The 18367-nt window shown below is 62.6% G+C and overlaps 1 protein-coding gene across 2 annotated transcripts in view; it reads right to left on the reverse strand.

Annotated features, from left to right (window-relative positions):
* Positions 1-15242, reverse strand: part of ZBTB44 (zinc finger and BTB domain containing 44) — a 33707-nt gene extending 18465 nt beyond the window's left edge. For both annotated transcript variants that reach the window (XM_075328179.1, XM_075328180.1), the window contains exon 1: positions 14941-15242. The gene's annotated coding sequence lies outside the window, so the exon portion shown is untranslated. The remainder of the gene's footprint in view (positions 1-14940) is intronic.
* Between the last annotated feature and the right edge of the window lie 3125 nt (positions 15243-18367).

Raw genomic sequence — 18367 nt, forward strand, 5'->3', positions numbered from 1 at the left:
GGTGAGGAGGACTGGGCCGCACCGCAAGGTCTACCAAGGGGTGAGGAGGATGGGGACCGCACCGCAAGGTCTACCGAGGGGTGAGGAGGACGGGGCCGCACCGCAAGGTCTACCGAGGGGTGAGGAGGACGGGGCCACACCGCAAGGTCTACCGAGGGGTGAGGAGGACGGGGCCGCACCGCAAGGTCTACCGAGGGGTGAGGAGGATGGGGACCGCACCGCAAGGTCTACCGAGGGGTGAGGAGGATGGGGACCGCACCTCGATCTACCGAGGGGTGAGGAGGATGGGGGACGCACCGCAAGGTCTAGCGAAGGGTGAAGAGGATGGGGGACGCACCGCAAGGTCTACCGAGGGGTGAGGAGGATGGGGACCGCACCGCAAGGTCTAGCGAAGGGTGAAGAGGACGGGGGACGCACCGCAAGGTCTACCGAGGGGTGAGGAGGACGGGGCAGCACCTCAAGGTCTACCGAGGGGTGAGGAGGACGGGGCCGCACCGCAAGGTCTACCGAGGGGTGAGGACGACAGGACCGCACCGCAAGGTCTACCGAGGGGTGAGGACGACGGGACCGCACCGCAAGGTCTACCGAGGGGTGAGGACGACGGGACCGCACCGCAAGGTCTACCGAGGGGTGAGGAGGATGGGGGACGCACCGCAAGGTCTAGCGAAGGGTGAAGAGGATGGGGGACGCACCGCAAGGTCTACCGAGGGGTGAGGAGGATGGGGACCGCACCGCAAGGTCTACCGAGGCGTGAGGAGGATGGGGACCGCACCGCAAGGTCTACCGAGGCGTGAGGATGGGGGACGCACCGCAAGGTCTACCGAGGGGTGAGGAGGATGGGGGCTGCACCTTAAGGTCTACCAAGGGGTGAGGAGGACGGGGGCCGCACCGCAAGGTATACAAAGGTAAAGTACAAGGAGCATTGATTTAAGGCGATCCAACAGCTGCAATGCATTGTGAGAGATCTCAGGCTTTCAGTTGGGATCCATATCACACCAAAGGTCGCTAAATAGAGGAAACAAATTTGTGGATGGTCCTCGGGGAAGGGGGGGGAGGGGGAAGGGGGGTGTGCACACGGCGTCCATTTCTGCTTGGCAGCAGTACAAACAACATTGACCAGAAGTGACTGCAATGTAAGAGCGACTCTTGCCCGCACCATCAGTGCTGAAGTGACCCGTCCGTTCCTCAGGAACGCTCCAATATCAAGCGTCACCCGTCCGTTCCTCAGGAACGCTCCAATATCACGCGTCACCCGTCCGTTCCTCAGGAACGCTCCAATATCACGCGTCACCCGTCCGTTCCTCAGGAACGCTCCAATATCACGCGTCACCCGTCCGTTCCTCAGGAACGCTCCAATATCACGCGTCACCCGTCCGTTCCTCAGGAACGCTCCAATATCACGCGTCACCCGTCCGTTCCTCAGGAACGCTCCAATATCACGCGTCACCCGTCCGTTCCTCAGGAACGCTCCAATATCACGCGTCACCCGTCCGTTCCTCAGGAACGCTCCAATATCACGCGTCACCCGTCCGTTCCTCAGGAACGCTCCAATATCACGCGTCACCCGTCCGTTCCTCAGGAACGCTCCAATATCACGCGTCACCCGTCCATTCTTCAGGTGGCTCCAATATGTTAGAAAAGAAAAAAATTCCGCCACCATTTCCTCCGCAGGGTCTTCCTATAGTAAAGGCTCAGCGAATAGCCGGCGTCTATAAAACACTGTGTACACAACCAACGGGTCAATTCTGATCAGAGTACTGTGCGACCAGTGTGCAGGATAGGAGGGTGCCGGGCCGCCAGAAGTGCGCAGGACGGGACCGCATCGGGCCGCCACAAGCGCACAGGATAGGATGGTGCCGGGCTCTACCTGGACATTAAAAAAGAAAAAAAAAAAAAAAAAAGTAGGAGGCCAGTCACCGGCTACACTACCTGAAAGGGGTAGAAAGGGGAGGCCGTCACCGGCTACACTACCTGAAAGGGGTAGAAAGGGGAGGCCGTCACCGGCTACACTACCTGAAAGGGGTAGAAAGGGGAGGCAGTCACCGGCTACACTACCTGAAAGGGGTAGAAAGGGGAGGCCACCACCGGCTACACTACCTGAAAGGGGTAGAAAGGGGAGGCAGTCACCGGCTACACTACCTGAAAGGGGTAGAAAGGGGAGGCCGTCACCGGCTACACTACCTGAAAGGGGTAGAAAGGGGAGGCCGTCACCGGCTACACTACCTGAAAGGGGTAGAAAGGGGAGGCAGTCACCGGCTACACTACCTGAAAGGGGTAGAAAGGGGAGGCCGTCACCGGCTACACTACCTGAAAGGGGTAGAAAGGGGAGGCCGTCACCGGCTACACTACCTGAAAGGGGTAGAAAGGGGAGGCAGTCACCGGCTACACTACCTGAAAGGGGTAGAAAGGGGAGGCCGTCACCGGCTACACTACCTGAAAGGGGTAGAAAGGGGAGGCCGTCACCGGCTACACTACCTGAAAGGGGTAGAAAGGGGAGGCAGTCACCGGCTACACTACCTGAAAGGGTAGAAAGGGGAGGCCGTCACCGGCTACACTACCTGAAAAGGGAGGCAGTCACCGGCTACACTACCTGAAAGGGGTAGAAAGAGGAGGCCGTCACCGGCTACACTACCTGAAAGGGGTAGAAAGGGGAGGCAGTCACCGGCTACACTACCTGAAAGGGGTAGAAAGGGGAGGCAGTCACCGGCTACACTACCTGAAAGGGGTAGAAAGGGGAGGCAGTCACCGGCTACACTACCTGAAAAGGGAGGCAGTCACCGGCTACACTACCTGAAAGGGGTAGAAAGGGGAGGCCGTCACCGGCTACACTACCTGAAAGGGGTAGAAAGGGGAGGCAGTCACCGGCTACACTACCTGAAAAGGGAGGCAGTCACCGGCTACAGTACCTGAAAGGGGTAGAAAGGGGAGGCCATCACCGGCTACACTACCTGAAAGGGTAGAAAGAGGAGCCCGGTCACTGGCTACACTACCTGAAAGGGGTAGAAAGGGGAGGCCATCACCGGCTACACTACCTGAAAGGGGTAGAAAGGGGGGGCAGTCACCGGCTACACTACCTGAAAGGGGTAGAAAGGGGGGGCAGTCACCGGCTACACTACCTGAAAGGGGTAGAAAGGGGAGGCCGTCACCGGCTACACTACCTGAAAGGGGTAGAAAGGGGGGGCAGTCACCGGCTACACTACCTGAAAGGGGTAGAAAGGGGGGGCAGTCACCGGCTACACTACCTGAAAGGGGTAGAAAGGGGAGGCAGTCACCGGCTACACTACCTGAAAGGGGTAGAAAGAGGAGGCCGTCACTGGCTACACTACCTGAAAGGGGTAGAAAGGGGAGGCCGTCACTGGCTACACTACCTGAAAGGGGAAGAAAGAGGAGGCCGTCACCGGCTACACTACCTGAAAGGGGTAGAAAGGGGAGGCAGTCACCGGCTACACTACCTGAAAGGGGTAGAAAGGGGAGGCAGTCACCGGCTACAGTACCTGAAAGGGGTAGAAAGGGGAGGCCATCACCGGCTACACTACCTGAAAGGGTAGAAAGAGGAGCCCGGTCACTGGCTACACTACCTGAAAGGGGTAGAAAGGGGAGGCCATCACCGGCTACACTACCTGAAAGGGGTAGAAAGGGGGGGCAGTCACCGGCTACACTACCTGAAAGGGGTAGAAAGGGGATGCCACCACCGGCTACACTACCTGAAAGGGGTAGAAAGGGGAGGCCATCACCGGCTACACTACCTGAAAGGGGTAGAAAGGGGGGGCAGTCACCGGCTACACTACCTGAAAGGGGTAGAAAGGGGGGGCAGTCACCGGCTACACTACCTGAAAGGGGTAGAAAGGGGAGGCCGTCACCGGCTACACTACCTGGAAGGGGTAGAAAGAGGAGGCCGTCACCGGCTACACTACCTGAAAGGGGTAGAAAGGGGAGGCCGTCACCGGCTACACTACCTGAAAGGGGTAGAAAGGGGAGGCCGTCACCGGCTACACTACCTGAAAGGGGTAGAAAGGGGAGGCAGTCACCGGCTACACTACCTGAAAGGGGTAGAAAGGGGAGGCCGTCACCGGCTACACTACCTGAAAGGGGTAGAAAGGGGAGGCCGTCAGCGGCTACACTACCTGAAAGGGGTAGAAAGGGGAGGCCGTCACCGGCTACACTACCTGAAAGGGGTAGAAAGGGGAAGCCGTCACCGGCTACACTACCTGAAAGGGGTAGAAAGGGGAGGCCGTCACCGGCTACACTACCTGAAAGGGGTAGAAAGGGGAGGCCGTCACCGGCTACACTACCTGAAAGGGGTAGAAAGGGGAGGCAGTCACCGGCTACACTACCTGAAAGGGTAGAAAGGGGAGGCCGTCACCGGCTACACTACCTGAAAAGGGAGGCAGTCACCGGCTACACTACCTGAAAGGGGTAGAAAGGGGAGGCAGTCACCGGCTATACTACCTGAAAGGGTAGAAAGAGGAGCCCGGTCACCGGCTACACTACCTGAAAGGGGTAGAAAGGGGAGGCCACCACCGGCTACACTACCTGAAAGGGGTAGAAAGGGGAGCCAGTCACTGGCTACACTACCTGAAAGGGGTAGAAAGGGGAGGCCATCACCGGCTACACTACCTGAAAAGGGTAGAAAGGGGAGGCCATCACCGGCTACACTACCTGAAAAGGGTAGAAAGGGGAGGCCATCACCGGCTACACTACCTGAAAAGGGTAGAAAGGGGAGGCCATCACCGGCTACACTACCTGAAAGGGGTAGAAAGAGGAGGCCGTCACCGGCTACACTACATGAAAAGGGTAGAAAGGGGAGGCCGTCACTGGCTACACTACCAGAAAGGGGAAGAAAGAGGAGGCCGTCACCGGCTACACTACCTGAAAGGGGTAGAAAGGGGAGGCAGTCACCGGCTACACTACCTGAAAGGGGAGGCAGTCACCGGCTACACTACCTGAAAGGGGTAGAAAGAGGAGCTCGTCACTGGCTACACTACCTGAAAGGGGTAGAAAGGGGAGGCCGTCACTGGCTACACTACCTGAAAGGGGAAGAAAGAGGAGGCCATCACCAGCTACACTACCTGAAAGGGGTAGAAAGAGGAGGCAGTCACAAGCTACACTACCTGAAAAGGGGTAGAAAGGGGAGGCAGTCACCGGCTACACTACCTGAAAGGGGTAGAAAGGAGGCCGTCACTGGCTACACTACCTGAAAGGGGTAGAAAGAGGAGGCCGTCACCGGCTACACTACCTGAAAGGGGAAGAAAGAGGAGGCCATCACCACCTACACTACCTGAAAGGGGTAGAAAGAGGAGGCCATCACCACCTACACTACCTGAAAGGGGTAGAAAGAGGAGCCAGTCACCGGCTACACTACCTGAAAGGGGTAGAAAGATGAGCCAGTCACCGGCTACACTACCTGAAAGGGGTAGAAAGATGAGCCAGTCACCGGCTACACTACCTGAAAGGGGTAGAAAGAGGAGCCAGTCACCGGCTACACTACCTGAAAGGGGAAGAAAGAGGAGCCAGTCACCGGCTACACTACCTGAAAGGGGAAGAAAGAGGAGCCAGTCACCGGCTACACTACCTGAAAGGGGAAGAAAGAGGAGCCAGTCACCGGCTACACTACCTGAAAGGGGTAGAAAGAGGAGCCAGTCACCGGCTACACTACCTGAAAGGGGAAGAAAGAGGAGCCAGTCACCGGCTACACTACCTGAAAGGGGAAGAAAGAGGAGCCAGTCACCGGCTACACTACCTGAAAGGGGAAGAAAGAGGAGCCAGTCACCGGCTACACTACCTGAAAGGGGAAGAAAGAGGAGCCAGTCACCGGCTACACTACCTGAAAGGGGTAGAAAGAGGAGCCAGTCACCGGCTACACTACCTGAAAGGGGAAGAAAGAGGAGCCAGTCACCGGCTACACTACCTGAAAGGGGAAGAAAGAGGAGCCAGTCACCGGCTACACTACCTGAAAGGGGAAGAAAGAGGAGCCAGTCACCGGCTGCACTACCTGAAAGGGGAAGAAAGAGGAGCCAGTCACCGGCTACACTACCTGAAAGGGGAATAAAGAGGAGCCAGTCACCGGCTACACTACCTGAAAGGGGTAGAAAGAGGAGCCCGTCACTGGCTACACTACCTGAAAGGGGTAGAAAGAGGAGCCCGTCACCGGCTACACTACCTGAACAAGGCAGCAGCCAGTGGAGACAACACCTGTACGTGGCAGAAAAAGAATGCCGCAACCAGCTACAATATCCGGGCAGGGCAGGAAGAGCAGGCCGACACCAGATTCCTTTGGGGGCCAGTGCTCAAACCTTCCAGTAACTGCAGATTGTCTCAGTCTGCACAGTGAGATAACACAGCCGGTCTCCATGGCCGAACTCCAAGAAGTCACCTCTGCTGACCCAAGAGCAGGGCTGCGAAGTCGGTAAGCAAAACCTCCGACTCCCTCATACAATGTAAACCCTTAAAGCCGCTTTACACACAACGATCTCGCTAGCATGTGACACGCCCAGATCGTTGCCACGATTTGCCGAGATCACTCATAGATCGTTTTGTAGCGGTCACACGTACCCATCTCACAAACGATGCTACATCGTTCAGCGATATATTGTTTGACCAAGGCGGTGGTGTGGACACCGTCACACAGCATTCCTCCCAACGATTCCGGCAACGACAGAGGCGTATAATTGTCCATAGCATACAACATGGCGTGTGCTTGCCTCGCCCTCTCCACGCCCCAACTTCCATACCATCAGAATTTCCTATGATTTGTGTCCGCCTTATCATGCCTGCCAAATCAGAACACAGTTGGTACCACCAATCAGAGTGGAGGAGGCGTGGAGCATTGCTCGTAACGACACGCCCGCGTCGCTGATGGACGCATTAACGATGTTTGTCGTTTGCAGGGTGTCAAGCGTAGCAATATGTCTGCTGCGTTCCAAACGATGAACAATATTTTGAAAATGAACGACGTGTCAACGATTTTCGCTATTTTTGCAATCGTTCGGAGTCGCTCATAGGTGTCACACGCAACGACGTCACTAACGACGATGGAAGTGCGTCACGAAAACCATGACCCCGACGACATATCGTCAGATAAATCGGAGCGTGTAACGGGGCCTTTAGTTTCCCTCCGCTCTCTATACAGACACATCTGCAGGTTTTTCAATTAAATTTCCCCTCCAGGTCATTAGTATTTGGTGGCATTGCCCTTACACTGTGTGACTTGGGGGAAACGTTGTAGATCCTTCCAGAAGCTTCTCACAATAGTTGGTGAAATTTGGGCCGATTCCTCCTGACAGATCTGGTGTAGCTGAGCCATGTTTGGAGGTCGCCGCTCGCTCCGGCCTTTTCAGCTTTGCCCATAAATTTTCAATAGGATTGAGATCAGGGTATGTGATGGCCACGCCAAAACATTGACCTTGTTATCCTTAAGCCACTATGTAACCAGTTTGGCAGTAGCTTCCGGGTATTTTCCATTTGGAAGACCCATTTCCGGCCAAGCTTTAAGTTCCTGGCTGATGTCTTGAGATGTTCTTCAGTATTGCCACATAATCTTCTCTGCTCATGATGCCATCTATTTTGTGAAGTCACCAGTCCCTCCTGAAGCAAAACAACCCCACAACATAATGCTGCCCCCGTGTGTCACAGTTGGGATGGTGTTCTTAGGCTTCAAAGCTTCTCCCTTTTTCCTCCAAACGTAACGATGGTCATTATGGGCGAACAGTTAAGTTTTAGCTTCGTCAGACCCCAGGACGTCTCCAGAAATTAAGCTCTTTGTTTCTGTGTGCATTTGCAAACATTAATCTGTTTTTTTCCTGTGTCTTCTGGAGTAATGGCGTCTTCCTGGCAGAGTGGCCTTTCAGCCCATATTGATATGGTACTTTTTTCACTGTGGATAATGACACAATGTTACCAGCCTCCGCCAGCATCTTCACAAGGTCTTTTGCTTCTGTTCTTGTGTTGATGTGCACATGTCTGACCAAAGCATGTTCATCTCTAGTACACAGAACCTGTCTCCTTCCTGCGGTATGATGGCTGGACATTCCCATCTTGTTTGTACTTGCGTATAATTGTTTGTACAGATGAACGAGGCATCTTCAGGTATCTGGAAATTGCACCCAAGGATGAAAAAAAACTTGTGCAAGTCCACAATTCTCTTCCTGTGATCTTGGCTGATTTCTTTTGTCTTTCCCATGATGCTACACAAAGAAGCCGTGTATTTCAGGTGTGTAATAAAATACATCCACAGGTGTGTCTCTAACTCAGATGTTGCCAATAAACCTATCAGAAACTTCTAAACACATGACATCATATGGGTGGTTTCATTATTTAAAGGCACAGTACTCAGTGTATGTAAACTTATGACTTTGCAGAAAATAATAGTGTGGTGGCTCAGCGGCTAGCACTGCAGTCGTGCGGTGGCTCAGCGGCTAGCACTGCAGTCGTGCGGTGGCTCAGCGGCTAGCACTGCAGTCGTGCGGTGGCTCAGCGGCTAGCACTGCAGTCGTGCGGTGGCTCAGCGGCTAGCACTGCAGTCGTGCGGTGGCTCAGCGGCTAGCACTGCAGTCGTGCGGTGGCTCAGCGGCTAGCACTGCAGTCGTGCGGTGGCTCAGCGGCTAGCACTGCAGTCGTGCGGTGGCTCAGCGGCTAGCACTGCAGTCGTGCGGTGGCTCAGCGGCTAGCACTGCAGTCGTGCGGTGGCTCAGCGGCTAGCACTGCAGTCGTGCGGTGGCTCAGCGGCTAGCACTGCAGTCGTGCGGTGGCTCAGCGGCTAGCACTGCAGTCGTGCGGTGGCTCAGCGGCTAGCACTGCAGTCGTGCGGTGGCTCAGCGGCTAGCACTGCAGTCGTGCGGTGGCTCAGCGGCTAGCACTGCAGTCGTGCGGTGGCTCAGCGGCTAGCACTGCAGTCGTGCGGTGGCTCAGCGGCTAGCACTGCAGTCGTGCGGTGGCTCAGCGGCTAGCACTGCAGTCGTGCGGTGGCTCAGCGGCTAGCACTGCAGTCGTGCGGTGGCTCAGCGGCTAGCACTGCAGTCGTGCGGTGGCTCAGCGGCTAGCACTGCAGTCGTGCGGTGGCTCAGCGGCTAGCACTGCAGTCGTGCGGTGGCTCAGCGGCTAGCACTGCAGTCGTGCGGTGGCTCAGCGGCTAGCACTGCAGTCGTGCGGTGGCTCAGCGGCTAGCACTGCAGTCGTGCGGTGGCTCAGCGGCTAGCACTGCAGTCGTGCGGTGGCTCAGCGGCTAGCACTGCAGTCGTGCGGTGGCTCAGCGGCTAGCACTGCAGTCGTGCGGTGGCTCAGCGGCTAGCACTGCAGTCGTGTGGTGGCTCAGCGGCTAGCACTGCAGTCGTGCGGTGGCTCAGCGGCTAGCACTGCAGTCGTGCGGTGGCTCAGCGGCTAGCACTGCAGTCGTGCGGTGGCTCAGCGGCTAGCACTGCAGTCGTGCGGTGGCTCAGCGGCTAGCACTGCAGTCGTGCGGTGGCTCAGCGGCTAGCACTGCAGTCGTGCGGTGGCTCAGCGGCTAGCACTGCAGTCGTGCGGTGGCTCAGCGGCTAGCACTGCAGTCGTGCGGTGGCTCAGCGGCTAGCACTGCAGTCGTGCGGTGGCTCAGCGGCTAGCACTGCAGTCGTGCGGTGGCTCAGCGGCTAGCACTGCAGTCGTGCGGTGGCTCAGCGGCTAGCACTGCAGTCGTGCGGTGGCTCAGCGGCTAGCACTGCAGTCGTGCGGTGGCTCAGCGGCTAGCACTGCAGTCGTGCGGTGGCTCAGCGGCTAGCACTGCAGTCGTGCGGTGGCTTAGCGGCTAGCACTGCAGTCGTGCGGTGGCTCAGCGGCTAGCACTGCAGTCGTGCGGTGGCTCAGCGGCTAGCACTGCAGTCGTGCGGTGGCTCAGCGGCTAGCACTGCAGTCGTGCGGTGGCTCAGCGGCTAGCACTGCAGTCGTGCGGTGGCTCAGCGGCTAGCACTGCAGTCGTGCGGTGGCTCAGCGGCTAGCACTGCAGTCGTGCGGTGGCTCAGCGGCTAGCACTGCAGTCGTGTGGTGGCTCAGCGGCTAGCACTGCAGTCGTGTGGTGGCTCAGCGGCTAGCACTGCAGTCGTGTGGTGGCTCAGCGGCTAGCACTGCAGTCGTGTGGTGGCTCAGCGGCTAGCACTGCAGTCGTGTGGTGGCTCAGCGGCTAGCACTGCAGTCGTGTGGTGGCTCAGCGGCTAGCACTGCAGTCGTGTGGTGGCTCAGCGGCTAGCACTGCAGTCGTGTGGTGTCTCAGCGGCTAGCACTGCAGTCGTGTGGTGGCTCAGCGGCTAGCACTGCAGTCGTGTGGTGGCTCAGCGGCTAGCACTGCAGTCGTGTTGGTGGCTCAGCGGCTAGCACTGCAGTCGTGAGGTGGCTCAGTGGCTAGCACTGCAGTCGTGTGGTGGCTCAGCGGCTAGCACTGCAGTCGTGTGGTGGCTCAGTGGTTAGCACTGCAGTCTTACAGCGCTGGGCTCCTGGGTTCAAATCCCACCAAGGACGACATCTGCAGGAGTTTGTATGTTCTCCCCGTGTTAGGTGGGTCTCTTCTGGGGTGTCTGGTTCCTCCGATACTCCACAGACATAGTGACACGGACCTTAGATTGTGAGCCCCAATGGGGACAGTGATACTGACGTATGTAAAGCGCTGTGGAATTAATAGCGCCATATAAGTGAGTAAATATTATAGTTCAGCATCTGCTGAATGTGCGGCGGGCTCTGACAGTAAGGCTACGTGCGCACGCTGCATCTTTCTGTGTTCACAAACTGCAGCCAAAACTGCCCCTTGTCAGAGAGCGCCTGGAAATGGCACAAAAAATGCTTGGAATTGTAGGTGCGTTTTCGGTGCATTTTTCACAACATGCGTTTTTGCTGCGTTTTTGTGACAAATGTTGGCAAGAATCGAAGGAAGAATGAATGCGCGGCATCTTTTGTCACAAATAACCTGCAATGTGCGCAGCAAATCTGACTTCTCATAGACTTTGCTGGGAAGTCAAATGTCAGAAAGTTCTGACAACAAAACTGCACCAAAAATCGCAGCAAAACCGCAGCGTGCGCATGTAGCCTAATATGTCCCACGCGCAGCAGGTCATAACAGCCAGAGGGGATGTAATCAGTAGCAGAGAGGCTGGTCGTGAAGGGGTGAATGGTCGGGGGGAGCGGCACACGCTGCAGTGGTCGGGGGGAGCGGCACACGCTGCAGGGGTCGGGGGGAGCGGCACACGCTGCAGCGGTCGGGGGGAGCCGCACACGCTGCAGCGGTCGGGGGGAGCCGCACACGCTGCAGCGGTCGGGGGGAGCCGCACACGCTGCAGCGGTCGGGGGGAGCCGCACACGCTGCAGCGGTCGGGGGGGAGCCGCACACGCTGCAGCGGTCGGGGGGAGCCGCACACGCTGCAGCGGTCGGGGGGAGCCGCACACGCTGCAGCGGTCGGGGGGAGCCGCACACGCTGCAGCGGTCGGGGGGAGCCGCACACGCTGCAGCGGTCGGGGGGAGCCGCACACGCTGCAGCGGTCGGGGGGAGCCGCACACGCTGCAGCGGTCGGGGGGAGCCGCACACGCTGCAGCGGTCGGGGGGAGCCGCACACGCTGCAGCGGTCGGGGGGAGCCGCACACGCTGCAGCGGTCGGGGGGAGCCGCACACGCTGCAGCGGTCGGGGGGAGCCGCACACGCTGCAGCGGTCGGGGGGGAGCCGCACACGCTGCAGCGGTCGGGGGGAGCCGCACACGCTGCAGCGGTCGGGGGGAGCCGCACACGCTGCAGTGGTCGGGGGGAGCCGCACACGCTGCAGTGGTCGGGGGGAGCCGCACACGCTGCAGTGGTCGGGGGGAGCCGCACACGCTGCAGTGGTCGGGGGGAGCCGCACACGCTGCAGTGGTCGGGGGGAGCCGCACACGCTGCAGTGGTCGGGGGGAGCCGCACACGCTGCAGTGGTCGGGGGGAGCCGCACACGCTGCAGTGGTCGGGGGGAGCCGCACACGCTGCAGTGGTCGGGGGGAGCCGCACACGCTGCAGTGGTCGGGGGGAGCCGCACTTCTGGGCAAGTTGTGTTCAGATATTCACATTGGAGTAAACAAAAACCAGCGAAGAGATTAGAAATATTCCTAATAATCCGAATGCACGATGTGCGGGGGAGGGGCAGTACAGCGGCCGGACCCCGAGCAGGAGCGCCCCCGTATAGTGACCATCACAGCACTCGCTTCTCATACACACAGGTCATCTTGTGCCATGTACAGACCCTGCAAACCAAGCGAGGGGCCTGATGAAGTTCATTATACCACGGCCCACACAGCAGCAGCCCCCCACCACCGCGCTCTGCAGACCCCAGATAGCTGAGCGCACGCTCCATAGGACGCTCCTGGATGGTTCGTGTCTCGGGGTCTTTGGATCACAGGAAAACTGCTTAACAGACGCTCCCGATTCTTCCGCTATAACGGGAAAGGACCGTCTGCTGCTGAAAAGCGTCACACAGCGCAGACACGACAAGAAAAGGGCACAAAAAGGGACGCGTGATCATCACACAGCGCAGACACAGTGTGCAGATAAAGGCAGAATGCGGAAGGTTTCTGGCAAATTCACTGCATTAAAAGAGCAAGACCAAGGGGGTGGGGGAGGCCAAAAATCAAGGGAGGGCGAGGCTGACACCAAAAAGGGGGTGGAAAACCGAGGGGAAGGGGAGACCGAGAAGACGGGGGGGGGGGGGTCGAGAAGACGGGGGGGGGGAGGGGGAGACCGAGAAGACGGGGGGGGGGGAGGGGGAGACCGAGAAGACGGGGGGGGGGGGGGGGGAGGGGGAGACCGAGAAGACGGGGGGGGGGGGGGAGGGGGAGACCGAGAAGACGGGGGGGGAGGGGGAGACCGAGAAGACGGGGGGGGGGGGGGGGAGGGGGAGACCGAGAAGACGAGGGGGGGGGGGGAGGGGGAGACCGAGAAGACGGGGGGGGGGGGGGGGGAGGGGGAGACCGAGAAGACGGGGGGGGGGGGGGGAGGGGGAGACCGAGAAGACGGGGGGGGGGGGGGAGGGGGAGACCGAGAAGACGGGGGGGGGGGGGGGGAGGGGGAGACCGAGAAGACGGGGGGGGGGGGGGAGGGGGAGACCGAGAAGACGGGGGGGGGGGGGGGGGGAGGGGGAGACCGAGAAGACGGGGGGGGGAGGGGGAGACCGAGAAGACGGGGGGGGGGGGGGGAGACCGAGAAGAAGGGGGGGGAGGGGGAGACCGAGAAGACGGGGGGGGGAGGGGGAGACCGAGAAGACGGGGGGGGGGGAGGGGGAGACCGAGAAGACGGGGGGGGGGGAGGGGGAGACCGAGAAGACGGGGGGGGGGAGGGGGAGACCGAGAAGACGGGGGGGGGGGAGGGGGAGACCGAGAAGACGGGGGGGGGGGAGGGGGAGACCGAGAAGACGGGGGGGGGGAGGGGGAGACCGAGAAGACGGGGGGGGGGGGACGACGACGGGGGTGATGGAGGGACGGGGGGGGATGACGGAGGGACGGGGGGGGGGGAGATGACGGAGGGACGGGGGGGATGACGGAGGGACGGGGGGGATGACGGAGGGACGGGGGGGATGACGGAGGGACGGGGGGGATGACGGAGGGACGGGGGGGGATGACGGAGGGACGGGGGGGGGGGATGACGGAGGGACGGGGGGGGGGATGACGGAGGGACGGGGGGGGGGGATGACGGAGGGACGGGGGGGGGGATGACGGAGGGACGGGGGGGGGGATGACGGAGGGACGGGGGGGGGATGACGGAGGGACGGGGGGGGGATGACGGAGGGACGGGGGGGGGGGATGACGGAGGGACGGGGGGGGGGGATGACGGAGGGACGGGGGGGGGGATGACGGAGGGACGGGGGGGGGGATGACGGAGGGACGGGGGGGGGGATGACGGAGGGACGGGGGGGATGACGGAGGGACGGGGGGGGATGACGGAGGGACGGGGGGGGGATGACGGAGGGACGGGGGGGGATGACGGAGGGACGGGGGGGGATGACGGAGGGACGGGGGGGGATGACGGAGGGACGGGGGGGGGGGGATGACTGAGGGACGGGGGGGGGATGACGTGACGGAGGGACGGGGGGGGGGGATGACGTGACGGAGGGACGGGGGGGGATGACGGAGGGACGGGGGGGGGGGGGTTGACGGAGGGACGGGGGGGGGGGGGGATGACGGAGGGACGGGGGGGGGGATGACGGAGGGACGGGGGGGGGGATGACGGAGGGACGGGGGGGGGGGATGACGGAGGGACGGGGGGGGGGGGATGACGGAGGGACGGGGGGGGGGGGATGACGGAGGGACGGGGGGGGGGGATGACGGAGGGACGGGGGGGGGGGATGACGGAGGGACGGGGATGACGGAGGGACGGGGGGGGGATGACGGAGGGACGGGGGGGGGGGTGACGGAGGGGATGACGGAGGGACGGGGGGGATGACGGAGGGACGGGGGGGGGATGACGGAGGGACGGGGGGGATGACGGAGGGACGGGGGGGGGATGACGGAGGGACGGGGGGGGGATGACGGAGGGACGGGGGGGGGATGACGGAGGGACGGGGGGGGGATGACGGGGGGACGGGGGGGGGAATGACGGAGGGACGGGGGGGGGAATGACGGGGGGACGGGGGGGGAATGACGGAGGGACGGGGGGGGGAATGACGGGGGGACGGGGGGGGGAATGACGGAGGGACGGGGGGGGGGGGGATGACGGAGGGACGGGGGGGGGAATGACGGAGGGACGGGGGGGGAATGACGGAGGGACGGGGGGGGACGACGGAGGGACGACGGAGGGGGGGGGGATGGGCAGCTCCCCGCGCACGGGATGATGGGGCTGCACTCTCCGTCCAGCAGTCCGCACACTGCTCGGGGTTGCCGGTGTACCGGCAGCAGGCGGAGCTGTACGGATGGCGTTGCCGGGCGGGAGTCACACACACCGGGGCGGGAGGCGGACGCGGGAGCCTCACCTGCCAGTTTAATCTCCGTGCGGCCCACCAGGCGTCCAGCGCGCTCTCCGCCTCACAGGCCACAGGCCTCAGCCCCCACAGCGACCCCGGCCTACACGGACAGCGGGCCGTCCACACGCACGGCTCCCGGCCGCCGCCTTCACTCCGCGTCCCGGATCCCCCTCTGGCGCCAAATAGTTGGTGCGCCTCAGCCTCCGTGTATGATACAGGCCCAGGGCTCGGAATCTTCCACTGCTCAGCCGCGGGGGGCGAAGGGGAGGACAGCGCATCAGTTTGTTTGTGTCCCACAATCCAGCGCGGCAGAACGGGAGGAGGGAGTGACGCACCGCGAGGGGCGGGGTCTGTCTGGCTCACCGGTTGCCTGGAAACAGTGCAAAAGCGTCACACAGCGACCGGAGACCCCGGAGCACGCCGCCCTCCTGCACAGGAGACCCCGGAGCACGCCGCCCTCCTATGTACGGGAGACCCCGGAGCACCCCGCCCTCCTGCACAGGAGACCCCGGAGCACGCCGCCCTCCTATGTACGGGAGACCCCGGAGCACGCCGCCCTCCTATGTACGGGAGACCCCGGAGCACCCCGCCCTCCTATGTACGGGAGACCCCGGAGCACGCCGCCCTCCTATGTACGGGAGACCCCGGAGCACCCCGCCCTCCTGTGTACGGGAGACCCCGGAGCACGCCGCCCTCCTATGTACGGGAGACCCCGGAGCACGCCGCCCTCCTGCACAGGAGACCCCGGAGCACGCCGCCCTCCTATGTACGGGAGACCCCGGAGCACGCCGCCCTCCTATGTACGGGAGACCCCGGAGCACCCCGCCCTCCTATGTACGGGAGACCCCGGAGCACACCGCCCTCCTATGTACAGGAGACCCCGGAGCACGCCGCCCTCCTATGTACGGGAGACCCCGGAGCACACCGCCCTCCTATGTACGGGAGACCCCGGAGCACGCCGCCCTCCTATGTACGGGAGACCCCGGAGCACGCCGCCCTCCTATGTACGGGAGACCCCGGAGCACGCCGCCCTTCTATGTACGGGAGACCCCGGAGCACGCCGCCCTCCTATGTACGGGAGACCCCGGAGCACCCCGCCCTCCTATGTACGGGAGACCCCGGAGCACGCCGCCCTCCTATGTACGGGAGACCCCGGAGCACCCCGCCCTCCTATGTACGGGAGACCCCGGAGCACGCCGCCCTCCTATGTACGGGAGACCCCGGAGCACGCCGCCCTCCTATGTACGGGAGACCCCGGAGCACGCCGCCCTCCTATGTACGGGAGACCCCGGAGCACGCCGCCCTCCTATGTACGGGAGACCCCGGAGCACGCCGCCCTCCTATGCACAGGAGACCCCGGAGCACCCCGCCCTCCTATGTACGGGAGACCCCGGAGCACGCCGCCCTCCTATGTACAGGAGACCCCGGAGCACGCCGCCCTCCTGTGTACGGGAGACCCCGGAGCACACCGCCCTCCTATGTACAGGAGACCCCGGAGCACCCCGCCCTCCTATGTTCGGGAGACCCCGGAGCACGCCGCCCTCCTGCACAGGAGACCTCGGAGCACGCCGCCCTCCTATGTACGGGAGACCCCGGAGCACGCCGCCCTCCTATGTACAGGAGACCCCGGAGCACGCCGCCCTCCTATGTACAGGAGACCCCGGAGCACGCCGCCCTCCTGTGTACGGGAGACCCCGGAGCACACCGCCCTCCTATGTACGGGGAGACCCCGGAGCACGCCACCCTCCTATGTACGGGAGACCCCGGAGCACGCCGCCCTCCTATGTACGGGAGACCCCGGAGCACGCCGCCCTCCTATGTACGGGAGACCCCCGGAGCACGCCGCCCTCCTATGTACGGGAGACCCCGGAGCACCCCGCCCTCCTATGTACGGGAGACCCCGGAGCACACCGCCCTCCTATGTACGGGAGACCCCGGAGCACGCCGCCCTCCTATGTACGGGAGACCCCGGAGCACGCCGCCCTCCTATGTACGGGAGACCCCGGAGCACGCCGCCCTCCTATGTACAGGAGACCCCGGAGCACGCCGCCCTCCTATGTACAGGAGACCCCGGAGCACGCCGCCCTCCTGTGTACGGGAGACCCCGGAGCACACCGCCCTCCTATGTACGGGAGACCCCGGAGCACGCCACCCTCCTATGTACGGGAGACCCCGGAGCACGCCGCCCTCCTAATGTACGGGAGACCCCGGAGCACGCCGCCCTCCTATGTACAGGAGACCCCGGAGCACCCCGCCCTCCTATGTACGGGAGACCCCGGAGCAACGCCGCCCTCCTATGTACGGGAGACCCCGGAGCACGCCACCCTCCTATGTACGGGAGACCCCGGAGCACCCCGCCCTCCTATGTACAGGAGACCCCGGAGCACGCCGCCCTCCTATGTACAGGAGACCCCGGAGCACGCCGCCCTCCTGTGTACGGGAGACCCCGGAGCACACCGCCCTCCTATGTACGGGAGACCCCGGAGCACGCCACCCTCCTATGTACGGGAGACCCCGGAGCACGCCACCCTCCTATGTACGGGAGACCCCGGAGCACCCCGCCCTCCTATGTACAGGAGACCCCGGAGCACGCCGCCCTCCTATGTACAGGAGACCCCGGAGCACGCCGCCCTCCTGTGTACGGGAGACCCCGGAGCACACCGCCCTCCTATGTACGGGAGACCCCGGAGCACGCCACCCTCCTATGTACGGGAGACCCCGGAGCACGCCGCCCTCCTATGTACGGGAGACCCCGGAGCACGCCGCCCTCCTATGTACGGGAGACCCCGGAGCACGCCGCCCTCCTATGTACGGGAGACCCCGGAGCACCCCGCCCTCCTATGTACGGGAGACCCCGGAGCACACCGCCCTCCTATGTACGGGAGACCCCGGAGCACGCTGCCCTCCTATGTACGGGAGACCCCGGAGCACGCCGCCCTCCTATGTACGGGAGACCCCGGAGCACGCCGCCCTCCTATGTACGGGAGACCCCGGAGCACGCCGCCCTCCTATGTACGGGAGACCCCGGAGCACGCCGCCCTCCTATGTACGGGGAGTCCCCGGAGCACGCCGCCCTCCTATGTACGGGAGTCCCCGGAGCACGCCGCCCTCCTATGTACGGGAGTCCCCGGAGCACGCCGCCCTCCTATGTTCGGGAGTCCCCGGAGCACCCCGCCCTCCTATGTTCGGGAGACCCCGGAGCACGCCGCCCTCCTATGTACGGGAGACCCCGGAGCACGCCGCCCTCCTATGTACGGGAGACCCCAGAGCACGCCGCCCTCCTATGTACGGGAGACCCAGGAGCACGCCGCCCTCCTGCACAGGGAGACCCCGGAGCACGCCGCCCTCCTGCACGGGAGACCTCGGAGCACGCCGCCCTCCTATGTACGGGAGACCCCGGAGCACGCCGCCCTCCTATGTACGGGAGACCCCGGAG

The sequence above is a fragment of the Anomaloglossus baeobatrachus genome, chromosome 11, assembly GCF_048569485.1.
Source record: "Anomaloglossus baeobatrachus isolate aAnoBae1 chromosome 11, aAnoBae1.hap1, whole genome shotgun sequence".
Classification (NCBI taxonomy): Eukaryota; Metazoa; Chordata; class Amphibia; order Anura; family Aromobatidae; genus Anomaloglossus; species Anomaloglossus baeobatrachus.